Genomic DNA, 15,364 nt, shown 5'->3' with positions numbered 1-15,364 from the left:
GAAAGGGAAACCCATCACCAGAGACGGACGTCCCATTTCCAACAGCATGCTTCAGGATAAGCATCAGGTTGAGAGACTGATACAAAACAGAGATGCGACACGGTTTATGCAACCACTGAGAGGGACTCCAGCTTACTGGCAAAAAACACTCAACGATCTGTTTGCCATGGTCAGACAGCTGGGGAAGCCTACCTTCTTCTGTACATTTAGTGCAGCTGAAATGAGATGGCCTGAGATCATAACAGCAATAAAGGTTCAACAAGGTGAACAGGTGGACTTTTCAGAGCTTGACTGGGCTACAAAATGTGAAATCCTGCGAAGCAACCCTGTCACTGTCATGCGCATGTTCGAAAAACGTGTTGATGCACTACTGAGAGATCTGCTCATGTCACCGGCCCAGCCCATTGGTAAAGTGGATGATTACTTTTACCGAGTGGAGTATCAGGCCAGAGGAAGCCCGCATATTCATTTACTGGCTTGGATAAAAGATGCCCCTGTGTTTGAAGAGGACCCTGATCAGAAAGTGTGTGACTTTGTTGACCGTTATATAACGTGCCAAATGCCTGACCCCAGCAAAGACCCTGAGCTCCACAAAATTGTCACTGAGGTTCAAGTTCACAGCAGAAATCATTCCAAGTCATGCAAGAAAGGCCGGGTATTGTGTAGATTTGGATTCCCTAAACTACCCGTGGCTAAAACCATCATAACCCACCCACAGCCCCCTGATGTTAAAGAAAAGCAAGAAACGGCAAAAAGCAACGCAGACGCCACGGAGTCACAATCAAACGACAATGATCTTCCAAAGTCAACAGTGGAAGCCAAGATGAAGCTCAAACCAGTGTGGGATTTGCTCAATGACCCAAACTCCTCTTTGGATAACGTGTCAGACGTACTGTTGAAATGCAATTTGAGTTACGAAGACTTGCTAAGAGCATGGAATGCAAACATGGACATTCAATACATTCTGGACCACCACAGTTGTGTCATGTACATGTTGTCTTACATATCCAAGCCAGAGCATGAGATGAGTGAGTACCTCTTCATCACGAGCGCCCCCGGCCCCGGGGGCAGCTGAGCCATCTTGCAGCAAATTCGCTATGTAAAGATGGTCTATTTATAGAACATATGAATGTTATACTGTTTTGAAAACATGGGGTTTTCAGCTTTCAGAATCTGTAAACCAATTGTATGTTGACCAAACTATGTCTTATTACAAAGTATTTTAACAATGAAGTCGTACAAATATAAACTTTGTAAATATAAGCGCAAGTTGTGATCAATAGATCGGGGATAATTTTCTCGTCAGTCTACAATAACATGCTTGGTATCGCTGGAAACTAGAAATTCCGAGCTTTCCAATGACAGTAAACGCACCTCGAAAATGGAACGACACAGTCCGCTGTTTCCGGGGAAAAGTAGCAGTCAAACTTCACATTTTACAGTCATACTGACAAAAATCTATGTTCTTGCCAAAATATTTCACCAAGGCTTATGTTATTTTCGCCAAAAACGGCACATTTTAGTTACTCACGTTTCTGCCGTCAATATGAAACCATTTCTGTGTCTCTCCGGTGAACGGGGGCTTTTCACCAGCCATTTTAGCCCAGACAGACTGAATCCCTACTGAGGGAGCTATGGCTCTTCGTCGCCATCTGGTGGCCGCATCGAAGCACTGACACCAATGAGCCATATATCATTCTCTTCCTCTGACTCACACGAAAACAACGATACGTCACACGTGAGGAAGGACCCCAGCGTTCTCCATAAATCTGCCTGTATAGAATGGAGCTCTGTGGCCCATATATGAAATATTGAATATTGCTTGATATTCATTGTTTTTTATTACTATTTCAATGTTTTTGGGAGATTTATGTTATTTGTAACATGGCTATATTTAAATAAATAGTGTTTTGAAGTAAAACTCCCAGTAAACTGTCAACATGTAAACAGTAAACATAGCCAAAACATGGAGACCGCCTGAGTATATCTTTATAAATTGTATCATAAATGCTGTATTTTAGTGTATTTTCATCAAATTTACAGTTACAGTTGTAGTCAAAGAGTAGGAGAAGACATTCAGTTGCATTATTGTCTATGGGATCTTGGTTATAATGGTGATATTGCCTTTTAAATTTAGATTTTATACTAGGCGAGGATGAAAATGTTTTTTTTCTTTATTGCATCTTCATTTACTCTGGAATGGCAATAGATATAGGTTTATTTACACTGGATTCATATTCCTTAGCTTCTTACCTATCAAAGGAGACCAGAAATATGCATATAGGCCTTATGGTTGAGGAGCTATTCCTGATTCATTTGGGGCATGTCATTTCGGGCAGGAGGCCTGAGAAATAGGCCTAGGGATGAAGAGGTTAAAACAATATTGAAGGATATGCGTGCAACAGATGTAAATGAAAGAGAGGAAATGAAGCAAATAATGCAGGCTTACTCCAAGCACAGACAGGTAAGTGCTCAAGAGTCTGTGGCGAGAACATGCAGCTTACCAATGAAGATGTGTTCACGCACTGTTGTATTCATACAAACAGATGACAATGCACTAAAAATGAGTCTCCCCCTAAGTGCCTTACAGAACAAAATGCCAGATTCTGAAGATGTGTGGATGTCAGGATTACCAGACAAATACAGAGCAAGACCTGAAACGCCAGAGTTTGAAAACATGTGTCTGGCAGAATTTGCGTCAAAATACAGGATTGTCTATGGCCAGCAAAGACAAGGGAAGAATGTCATGCGGCTACTAAATGACATGGGACACATTCAGAAAAGAACTCGAGGAAAGCCGGCGATCATCAGATATACCCGCTTCTCACAGCAAAAGCATCCCGAAAAGTTTTACGGAAGATTGCTGAAACTGTATCTCCCAAACCGCTCAGACTCGCAGCTAAAAAACCAGAGATACCCAACATATAAGGAATTTTACCAAAATGCCTTTGTTGAACTCCCAGGAACAAACTGCATCCAGTCAGTACATATGATAGTCAAAAGAAACAGGAAAGACTACGAACAACACAGCTCAGAAGTTGACAGAGCAATTGATGAATTTCAACAGAATGGGCCATTTGAGAACGCATGGACAGCTTTTGCACCTGAAGTTGAACTAGTTCGTTTGGAGTGCATCGAAGAGCAAGAACAGATACATCCCCAACAAGACGATGAACAAGATGACGTTCCGGACTACAGCGCTCTTCCCCGAGAGAAAGGTGGAGTCATACCAGCAATAGAGGTACCCCAGATGACCCTTGCTGCTATGCAGAAGTTGTATCAAAGCCTAAACCAAGTACAAGCGTCCGTATTCTACACTGTCCGTGACTGGTGCTACAAGCGCGTGTGGGGCCAGAATCCCGAACAGTTCTTTTATTTTGTTTCTGGAGGCGCTGGCTGTGGCAAATCCCATCTCATCAAATGCATACATATGGAGGCAACCAAGATACTGCAACAACTCCCCAGATTACACCAGGAAGCAGACATGTCTACGCCCACAGTGCTACTGACTGCCTTTACTGGCACTGCAGCCTTCATCTCAGGAAAAACTTTGCATTCCGTTTTAAAACTGCCAAGAACTTTGAAGCCACCTTACCAAGGACTTGGAAATGCACTGGACGAAGTGAGAGTGACATTATCAAATGCGGAGATCCTGATTGTAAGGTTGGCCGATTGGTTGAGGCACAAAAGAGATGGTTCTGTTCATTCAGTCCAGGTGTTTTATTTACAGCAGTGCGTTCCCATGCAGCTTATTTACAGAGCAAACAAATTTGGCCAAAATGCAGAAAAAAGGAAAAACACAACTTGCAAAAATAAACAAGAAGAAAAATATACAAGGCAAAAAATAGTTATACTTATAAGCAAACTGCACTATAAGGCAATGCCCCTTTAGATAGGGCCCTCCGCAGCTGACAGTGTCCTGACCTGCCTCAGCAAGGTCTGCTATGCTCTCCAAGGAGCTCCAGCCTCCACCTTTATATAGTAGCTGGCTCCTACTAAGAGACATCAATTATTAACCGATAATCAATTATCTCCTAGCCATATTTCCCTGGTTCAAATTATCACACCATATTATAAACAATAATAATAAGGGTCATTAGACATTTCCAACAACAATTGAACAACTCCAAACACATTTAAATAACATTTCAAGAAACACCATTAAACACCCCTGCCACTTTACCACACTTGGTCCGATCCCCCGGAAACCCCCCTCTAGAAAAGGAAGTGGAACGCTCCATCTCGGGTTTTCCGGGTCTAAAAGAGAGGATCGTCCAGTGCAGCACAGAAACAGGTGACAAACAATTCATTTGTGAAAAGTACATAAATAAATACTCATTTAATTACAAAGACTATATGTCTCTTGTCTTTTCATTTTTACATTGCAATGTTTTATGTAAATGAGTTAGACTACAACTGGGTCGCTATGTATTAACGCTATATTGGTGACCTCCGACATCACAAACAGAGAGAGAGCGAGAGAGAGAGAGAGAGAGAGCAAACACAACGATAACACAGCAACACAGACACCTCTATGCCGGCATGATGTAGTTAGAAGTGGCTATGCAGCGTTGTGTGTGTGTTTGCACCTTACTTTCTATAGGGCACGGGATATCCCCGTGACACTGATCATCGACGAAGTGTCCATGGTTTCGAAGAACCTGTTTGCTTATGTCAACTGGAGATTTCAGCAGATCAAAGGCAGCAAGAAACCTTTCGGAGGGATGTCGGTTCTAGCTGTAGGAGACTTTTACCAGCTGCCGCCCCTCGGTAAAGCCAAGCCACTTTGCGTGTATGAGGAGGACGTACTTGACCTGTGGCAAGACCACTTCCAGATGATCACCCTTACAGAGATCATGCGCCAGAAAGATGATCTTGCTTTTGCAGAGCTCTTGAACAGAATACGAGTGAAGCAAAAGAAAGAGCCTTTGAGTGAGAGTGACAAAGCTTTGCTTGCGCAGGCTGTGACTGACCCCAAAGACTGCCCACCTGACGTACTGCACGTATTTGCAACAAACAAGGAAGTAGACCAACACAATGCAAATACAGTATTTGCCCTCCATACCAACATCATGAACATTGATGCAGACGACTACAAAAAAGACCCAACAACAGGACAGATGAGGAGACAGACTACACCCATCAAGGGTCAAAAAGGAGATTTACCCGACACCATACAAGCCGCAGAGGGAGTTCGTGTGATGCTGATTCGCAATATAGATGTAGAAGATGGCCTAGTGAACGGTGCGTTTGGAAAGATAGCCAAGATTGTGACTGAGACACAAAGTGGAACAAACGCAGTAAAGATGCTTGGACTGCAGCTGGACAATTCAAGTGCAGGTCAGAAACACCGCAACAAGACACAAGATGGACCACACAACTTGGTGTACATTGAGAGAACAGAGGAAAGCATGAGCAAAAAAGGAGTGGTTCGCAGGCAGTTCCCCATGAAGTTAGCCTTCGCGTGTACAGCCCACAAAGTTCAAGGTATGACATTGCAGTCTGCTGTGGTCTCCTTGAAACGTGTATTTGAACCAGGAATGGCCTATGTTGCACTAAGTAGAACAACGTCACTTCATGGACTGTATATGACAGACATTGATGAAAAGAAAATATATGCTGATCCTGACATCACAACTTCACTGGAAAACATGAAAAGAGCATCATTCAGCAGTATAATGCCACTTTTGGAACATGTACAGGTCACAAACCAAGTCCAAACCTTCAAAATCATTCACCACAACACCCAAGGACTACCATCTCACATTGAGGACATCAAACGGCATCACGAGTTGACACTTGCAGATGTGTTATGTGTAACGGAAACCAAGCTGTCTGGCTCCTTTGTTTCTACAAATCTCCAGTTGGAAGATTACAACATGTTTACACGGAACAGACACCTCTCTTACACAAACTATCCTGACATTGCAAGCAAAGATGGAGGTGGAGTCGCTATCTACTGTAAAAGCCATATTCAAGCCCAGGCCAAGCAGTACATACAAAATGTGACGGACCTAGAGTTTGTAGTCGTCAAGATTGAGGCCCCAATCACAGCACTGATTGCTGCTGTCTACAGACCTCCATGTTACAGTGTTGGAAATTTCCTGCAAAGTCTTTTGGATTCTTTGGAAATTATGGATCACCATCCAATCATCATCTGTGGTGACTTTAATGAGGACCTCTCATCCAGTGGAAATAAACCCATATTCCAGCTGTTTCACTCAAGAGGATATGCACAACTCATCAGAGCTGCAACGACTGAAAAACACACATTCCTGGATCACATGTACATCTCTCAACCACAGCTCTGCCTCCAGTCAGGTGTACTGGAAACGTATTACAGCTATCACAATCCTGTTTACTGTGTATTAACCATGTGATGGCCCAGGATGAGGAACAATGCGCCGTTCTCAGCTCTTGGTACAATGATTTGCTTCTAGGTGTTCGGTTTCTGATCTGCTGAGCGGACTGTCACAAGCCAGCAGTGTCAGCCGTCCCTTTGGCTTATTGTTGTTTAAATCAGGAGTGAGATTACAAATTATTCACTCATGTTGGAAATGTTCAGGGTACAGAGGGCTCATACCACTACAATGAACTGTTTAGGCTCCAGTGGACTTACACTGTCATTAAATCTTGAAATGTCTGTATCACACCAATGTTTCCACATTGTTATTGTTCATTAATGTTTATGGTTTTTTTGGGCTTCTGTGAACCCTTTGTGCTATCTTATGATCAATAAAAGAGTAATGTATCATATGATAGTACACACATGTCACTCAGTGGGGAGTGATGCACTGTTCTCAGCTCTTGGTACAATGATTTGCTTCTAGGTGTTCGGTTTCTGACCTGCTGAGCGGGCTGTCACAAGCCAGCAGTGTCAGCCGTCCCTTTAGCTTATTGTTGTTTAAATCAGGAGTGAGATTACATAATTATTCACTCATGTTGGAAATGTTCAGGGTACAGAGGGCTCATACCACTACAATGAACTGTTTAGGCTCCAGTGGACTTACACTGTCATTAACTCTTGAAATGTCTGTATCACACCAATGTTTCCACATTGTTATTGTTCATTAATGTTTATGTTTTTTTGGGGGTTCTGTGAAACCTTTGTGCTATCTTATGATCAATAAAAGAGTAATGTATCATATGATAGTACACACATGTCACTCAGTGGGGAGTGATGCACTGTTCTCAGCTCTTGGTACAATGATTTGCTTCTAGGTGTTCGGTTTCTGACCTGCTGAGCGGGCTGTCACAAGCCAGCAGTGTCAGCCGTCCCTTTAGCTTATTGTTGTTTAAATCAGGAGTGAGATTGCACATTATTTACTCATGTTGGGGATGTTTACAGATGAGTACAGCGGGCTCATACTGGCACAGTGTTCTATATTGGCTGGACAGACTTCCTTTGTCATTCATTATACTACTGCTCTTTTCAAGATTAACATGTTATGCTTATCAAGCAGTATCATGGCAGTGTGTGGGGGGCACACTGCCTTGATGAGATCAAGCAACATAAAGTAAACAAAAAGTGAGCTGCAGCTCCAGTGATGAAACGGGACACCAAAACAAAAGAAGACATTGAGGTAAAAATCATGAATAGGACTGCTAAGTGCATAAATGTTCACATGTAATTGCATGATTAAATCATCAATAGTATGGATTATAGTGTACATGAAGATTCATGTGTGGAACAGAGTTTTTGCAATATATTTTGTATGTTGAATAATTTATGTATATTATAATGTATACGGTTTCCTGTTTTTGTTGCCATTACTAACATATGTGTCCTTTTAGTATAGCCACAGAAAATGTGGTCACCACACCATGCTTACCAAGAAGCATCATGGCGGAGTACAGATGGGAAAAAAACAAATCTCAAGCTAAGTGTTCATTTTTTCTGTTCATCTTATTATTGCATCTTATAAATGTTATAAAATAACATTTCACTACTTTGAGAATTTGTCAGAAAATTTGGCATCACCACTTACCCAAAAAAAACATTTCATGAATGTAGATACAACTGAAGAATTAGCACCAATACAGCTGTTTATGTTCTGATTGTTTTTCAGACACGGCACAGCTGTTAAACAAAGATGAAGACCACAGTGAACACCACAATGTCGATGACAGCAGGTCCAGTGAGGAAGCAGCACACCAAAACAAGTAGATATTGAGGTAAAGGTTATGAATAATGACTGGTAAAGACTACTTTTGCATCCAGTGTGTCTTAGCCAGTGTCATATTTGGTCATGTGCTGTGTGTAAGGGCATATTTGCAGTATATGTCAAATATTATGCATTCTAGTACACATGCTAATGAATGTGGGTGAATAAAGGAAAATGTGCAGTGCATTTTACATGTCTGAAAGTTGAGAGAGTGTACAACGTACTTAATACAATTCCCTGTTTTTGTTCTCATTACTGATACGCATGTCCTTCTGTATAGCTGCAGAAAGACTTTGGCCACCACACCATGCTTACCAAGAAGCATCATGGCATTGTACAGATGGAAAAACATCATCTAATGATAAGTGTTGCATTTTTTCACTTCATTATATTTTGGTGTAAGCTAATGTTTTCACTATTTTGACAATTACCCATATAATACATTGTCACCACATACCGAGGGAAACATTTCACTAATGTTGATATAAAAGAAGGACTAGGACTAATTCAACTGCTATTCAACTATTTTCAGACGCAGGACAGCTGATACAGATGGGGATGCAGTGAGGAAGCAGAGGAAGCAGTGCACCAAAACATGAAGGATATGAATTTCACTGGTAAATTCTAGTGTTGCAGTATATTTTGTCATATGGGGTTTCTGTATCTAGTTAAGTGCAAACAAGTTTACATTGATGTGCATGCTTACATCTTCTTCATTATGAACTATACTCTGCATGATGGGGACTATGTCGGTAAATAAGTAAGTCTGCAGTGTATTTTGTGTTAAAATATGTTATCACCACATGCTCATAGAAACATTTCACTAATAAAGATGTAAAAGGATTAGGGCTATTGTAGCTGCTGATGTACTTTTTTTACTTTTTCAGACAGCTGTTAAAGCAAGGTGAACACCGCGACGACGATGGCAGCAGCTCCAGTGAGGAAACAACGCACCAAAGTAAGCAGACATTGAGATAAAGGTTAGGAAAATAGGACAGCTAAACTTGTTCTCATTACTAATGTACATTTCCTTCTGTATAGCCATGGATTTGTGCAGATGGGAAAACAACATCTAATGCTAAATGTTGCAGTTTTTCTCTTTAGTATGTTGTAAAATAATGTTTTCACAAACAAAACATTTTAGTAATGTCGATATAAAAGGACTAGGACTAATGGAGCTACTGATGTTCTCTGATTATTTTCAGACACAGGACAGCGGATACAGATAAAGGAAACTGCCGACAACAGTGAAGATAGAGGACAGCAGCAGCTCCAGTGAGGAAGCAGAGGAAGCAGAGGAAGCAGTGCACCAAAACATGAACACATTGAGGTAAAGGTTAAGAATTTCACTGGTAAACCCTGGTGTTGCAGTATATTTTGTCATATGGGGTTTCTGTATCTATTGAAGTGCACACAGGTTTACATTGATGTGAATCCTTATATCTTCTTTATTATGGATTGTACTGTGCAAGACGTGTGGGCAAGTGAAAGTGAGGTGTCTGCAGTGTATTTCATGTGTTTCAGAGTTTGTGTACAAGGTAGTGTGTACAGTTTTCTATTTATTGTAATTACTAACATGTATTTCCTTTTATTTAGTGTTATGACCCCAGGCCATAATGTGTATTTGTATTTGACTGTGGTTTTTGTGCTGTTTTCCCTGCCTGCCTGAGGGTGGTGCTGTTCACCCTGTTCTGTGTGTTTTCTCAGTGTGCCAAGTTGCAGTTGGTGGCCTGTGATTGGACGGAGACTGATGCCGCCTGCTTTAAAATGGCGCCCGCTGATGCCAGCTTCGCTCTCTCTCTTTTCCTGACTCCCGACCAGACTGTGCTGTGCTGCCTAGCAATCACCAATGTTAGGATTGTTAATGTGCCAATCTCTGTTGCACATACTGTAAATATCTTCTAAAAGAGCAGTCCTGGTAGTTGTAGGGGTGAGAAGCCTTTTCTTTTGACATCTTTTCTCCTGTTTATGTTAGGGAGGTAGGTAAGAGACCTGTATTTTCTTTTGTTTTCTTTTGATGAAGTTAGGTAAGATAGTTGTTAATACTATAGATTGTTTTGTTTATTGTTTTGGGCCGTGCTCTCCCCGACGCCTATTCTACCTTGTTCTGATGAATAAGTCAATTATGTTTGGACTGCATCTGCCGTGGCACTGGTCATCCTTGGGAGTGGGAAAATGGGGGAGTCACTTTTGTGTTGTGCTCAGTTTCCCCCTAAGCCTGGCGTAACATTTAGTTTCAGAAGAACAGTTTGAGCACCAGACCACTGTAACACTGATTTACTTCATCCATCAGAGTTCCAATCCACTGAAATCACCTACTTCTACTACTTCCTTTTTACTTCTGTGTATGTTACATTTTGTAATTTAATATTTGTTTACCCACTCTTGGCACTCATTGCATGCCTGACATTCCTGGAAAGGGGATCCCTATTTGTGAGGCCCTTCTTCCATTTTTCCCTTAATGAGATGTTTGTGGAAGTTTTTGTGTCCACATTGAGTATCTAAGGGGGGCATTCATTCATTGTATTGAAACATGGACTTTGCATTTCCATCCCTTGTTGAGTATTATGTTGAATTATGTTGCTTGACAGTAAATATGACAAATAACCTTTTTTGTTTTTTACTGAAGAAAAGATTTATAGACCACTACTTAATTTTTTCAAGGTAATACAGCTGTTAAAGCAAGGTGAACACCACATTGAACACCATGACGACGATGGCAGCAGCTCCAGTAAGGAAACAACACACCAAATTGAACAGACATTGTGATAAAGGTTAGGAAAAAACAGCTAAACTTGTTCTCATTACTAATTTACATTTCCTTCTATATAGCCATGAATATGTGCAGATGGGAAAACAACATCTAATGTTAAATGTTGCCGTTTTCTCTTTACTATGTTGTAAAATAATGTTTTCACCATTTCTGCAATTTTCCATAAAATATGTTATCACCACATAGACAGGGAAACATTTCACCAATAGTGATATAAAAGGACTAGGACTAATGGACCTACTGTCAGACACAGGACAGCTGAGACAGATAAAGGAACATGACGTGAAGACAGTGAAGACCACACTGAGGACAGCAGCAGCTCCAGTGAGGAAGCAGTGCACCAAAACATGAACACAGTGAGGTAAAGGTTATAATATGACTGATAAGGCCTAGTGTTGCAGTATATTTAGTCATGTAGTGTGTGTATTTGTGTAAGGCAACAAATATTCACATGTGCATGTTTATATCTTCAGTATTATGGATTGCTGTACGCATGGTCATGAGTGTGTGGAAAAATCAGTAGAGGGGAGGCATGCAGTGCATTTTGTGTGTTTGAAAGTTTGTATACAATGCAGTGTATACAGTTTACTGTTTTTGTCCTCTTTACTAATGTACATTTCCTTGTGTATAGCCACAAAAACAGTTTTCAGCATCATGGCAGGGTGCAAATGGGAAAACACTGACTAATGCTACAACATGCAGTTTTTTCCCTCCATTATATGTTAAAATGTTTTCACTATTTTCACAATAACCTATAAAATATATCATCACCACATGCCCAGAGAAACATTTAACTAATGTTAATATAAAAGGATAAGCACTAACGGAACTACTTATGTTCTCTGTTCTATGTTCTCTGATTATTTTCACATACAGATAAAGGAAGACGATGACAACAGTGAAGACCACACAGAGGACAGCAGCAGCTCCAGTGAAGAAGCAGAGGAAGCAGTGCACCAAAACATGAACACAGTGAGGTAAAGGTTATGAATTTCACTGGTAAAGCCTAGTGTCGCAGTATATTTTGTCATATGGGGTTTCTGTATCTGTTGAAGTGCACACAGGTTTATGTTGATGTGCATGCTTATATCTTCTTTATTATGAACTGTACTGTGCATGATGTTGACTGTGTGGGTAAATAAGCGAGTCTGCAGTGTATTTTCATGTGTTACAATATGTTATCACCACATGACCAGAGACACATTTCACTAATGAAGATGTAAATGAAAAATTTGGACTAATGAAGCTGCTGATGTTCTGTAATTTTTTTCAGACATGCCACACCTGTTAAACCAAAGCAAACATCACAGTGAATGCCACATTGACAATGACAGCAGCTCCAGTGAGGAATAAGAGGGAAGCAGCACACCAAAACAATCAAACATTGAGATGGAGGTTAGGAAAAATAGGACAGCTAAAGCCTAGTGTAAAACTTTTTGTTTTCATTACTAATATTTCCTTCTGTACAGCCATGGATATGTGCAGATTGGAAAACAACATCTAATGCTAAATGTTGCATTTTTCCTTTTAATCTTTTCACTATTTGTACAATTTCCCATAAAATATGAGATCACCTGATAGATAGGAAAACATTTTACTAATGTCGATATGAAAGGACTAGTCCTAATGGAGATACTGATGTTCTCTGATTATTTTCAGACACAGGACAGCGGATACAGATAAAGGAACATGACGTGAAGACAATGAAGACCACACAGGACAGCAGCAGCTCCAGTGAGGAAGCAGAGGAAGCAGTGCACCAAAACATGAACACATTGAGGTAAAGGCTATGAATTTCACTGGTACAGCCTAGTATCACAATAAATTGTGTCACTTGGGCTGTCGTTATTAAACTGCACACAGGTTTACATTGGTATGCATGCTTACAACTTCATTATTATGGATTGCACTGTGCATGTCGGTGAGTGTGTGGGTAAAGAAATGAGTATGCAGTGTGTTTCATGTGTTAAAATATGTTACCAACACATGCCCAGAAAAACATTTCACTAGTGAAAATGTAAAAGGATTAACAGTAATGAAGATTCTGATGTTCTGTTTGTTTGTTTTTTTCAGACACAGCACAGGCGTTAATGGACAGCAAAGACCACAGTGAACACCACAATGGCAACAGCTCCAATGAGGAAACAGCATACCCAAACAAGCAAACATTGAGATAAAGGTTATGAAAAATAGCACTGCTAAAGCCTAATGTAGACGTTTTTGTCACCATTACTAATGTACATTTCCTCCTGGAAAGAAATACATTGGTATTTCAGGTGGTACAGGTGGGAAGACAATGTCTAATGCTAACTGTTGCTGTTTTTCTCTTTGCTATGTTGTACAATCATGTTTTCACTATTTCCACCATTTCCCATGAATTATATTATCACCACATAAACAAGAAACATCATCTAATTTCAATATAAAACAACTAGAACTGATGGAACTACTGATGTTCTCTGATTATTTTCAGGCGCAGGACAGCGGATACAGATAAAGGCCAGTGAGGAAGCAGCACACCAAAACAAGAACACATTGAGGTAAAGATTCTACATGACACTGGTAATGGGAAAATTATACTTCCATATCTATACACACTGGAGCATCGCTCTCAGTATAAAGCATGTGTGTTGTTGCCCACAAAGGATCTCGCCATAGCTTACATACAGCTCTCCAAAAATTAAACTACACAATGTGATGCACGACCAGAACGACAGTCATTGGCCTGCTTCATATTTCCTCCTACCTGTATCCAGTAGCTGAGAGACAGTGTGTGGAGTGCTGCAAATATATAGATCTGGAAAACAGTTCATTCCCAAATTAGAAAGATTACTACATGTAACTGTATTCATGGTGAAAAATATCCCAGAACTCAACTCTCACAGAATGTAAACACTATGACATCTCCTGTTATTACTTCCATCCTAAAAAAAGAACACAGCTGCCATATAGTATTTCAACGGTATACTGTACAATCACCAACACAGAACCATAAATGCTTAGACCAATCACAGCACATGTTGTAATATGTGGTCTCTTCATCTAAGTGCGCACAAGTTTACATTGATGTGCATGCTTATATTTTCATTATTATACATTGTACAATGCATGATGGTGACTATGAGGGTTCTGTGATAGAACTGACTCTGCAGTGTGTTATCTGATTATTTTCAGGCGCAGGACAGCTGATACAGATAAACTAAAAAGATGACAACAGTGAAGACCACACAGAGAACAGCAGCAGCTCCACTGAGGAAGCAGCATACAAAAACAAGAACACATCAAGGTAAAGGTTATAGAAGTCACTGGTAAAGCCTAGTGTTACAATTTATTGTTTCATATGGGGTGTCTCTATCTATTGAAGTGCACACAGGTTTACATTAATGTCAAAGCTTGTAGCTTCATTATTATGGATTGTACTGTGCATGATGGTGACTGGTACATTAATGAAAGATTTCTGCTATGTATTTCATTTATCCTGTGTGTACAAGGTAGTGTAGAACTTTCTGTATTTATTCTAGTTACTAACACATATTTCCTTTCATTTCTTTTCAGAAAAACACATTCCACACCAGACCACTGTAACACAGATGTACTTCATTACATCAGACATCCTCCCCACTGAAATCACCTACTTCAACTTGTTGTTTTTATTCTGTGTATATTCCATTTTATTATTACTAGTAAATATTTGAAGACAAGGTCATTTGTTCTCTTGAACCAGGAGCTTAGACCTTACAAACCTTGTAAACTAGTATGTTAAAGACCAACAAATATAAATAAGTCTTGACACCAAATATGACAAATTACCTTCTGTTACTGTTTTCAATTTTACACTGAATTAACAACTGTCTGGCTATATTCTCTTTTTACTGTATACAATATGTTATTAAATGGCTTTGAAATAAAAAATAAATGATCACATATAGTGCCATGTCAGACTTATCCATATAATGGTACTATCTGTTGAAAAAAACATTTTCAAGCTACCACTCAATGTATATGTATAGACTTAGCTGAAACATAAACTATATTATAGAAAAGGCTAAATTTTGTAAAGACAATATAATTGTGCTTGCTGCCCTTGCAACAGTCCCTTAGACTCTTGGTTATAATGGTGATATTGCCTTTGAAATTTAGATTACATACTAGGCAAGGATGAAAATAGTATTTTTTCCTTTATTGCAGCTCCATTTACTCTGGAATGGTAACAGATATAGGTTTACTTACATCATATTCCATAGCTTTTTACCTATCAACAGAGACCAGAAATATAGGCCTTATGGTTGAAGAGCTATGCCAGAGTTATTTGGGGTATGGTATTTTAGGCGTTTTTTCCTAGGGCTGGGGCATGGGCTTAACAGCTTAAGACTCAAAAAAGAAACTTGAGACAACAACATTTGCCTAATTGTGAACACACCTACCT

The 15,364-nt window shown here is 40.0% G+C and overlaps 1 long non-coding RNA gene across 1 annotated transcript; it reads left to right on the top strand.

Moving 5' to 3' along the window:
* The first annotated feature begins 12,596 nt into the window (after positions 1-12,596).
* On the top strand, positions 12,597-14,787 carry LOC139644689 (uncharacterized). The gene is made up of 5 exons (XR_011695206.1): positions 12,597-12,718; positions 13,012-13,117; positions 13,412-13,478; positions 14,113-14,224; positions 14,494-14,787. It is a non-coding gene; the product is annotated as an uncharacterized lncRNA (long non-coding RNA).
* The last annotated feature ends 577 nt before the right edge of the window (positions 14,788-15,364 follow it).

Source organism: Centroberyx affinis, unplaced genomic scaffold, assembly GCF_046629955.1.
Source record: "Centroberyx affinis isolate AG114_WGS23_722 - 3 ecotype Tasmania unplaced genomic scaffold, CSIRO-AGI_Caff_v1 ptg000773l_1, whole genome shotgun sequence".
In the NCBI taxonomy this organism is placed as follows: Eukaryota; Metazoa; Chordata; class Actinopteri; order Beryciformes; family Berycidae; genus Centroberyx; species Centroberyx affinis.
Note: the sequence above shows the minus strand (reverse complement) of the source record. Positions and strands in the feature narration are given on the sequence as shown.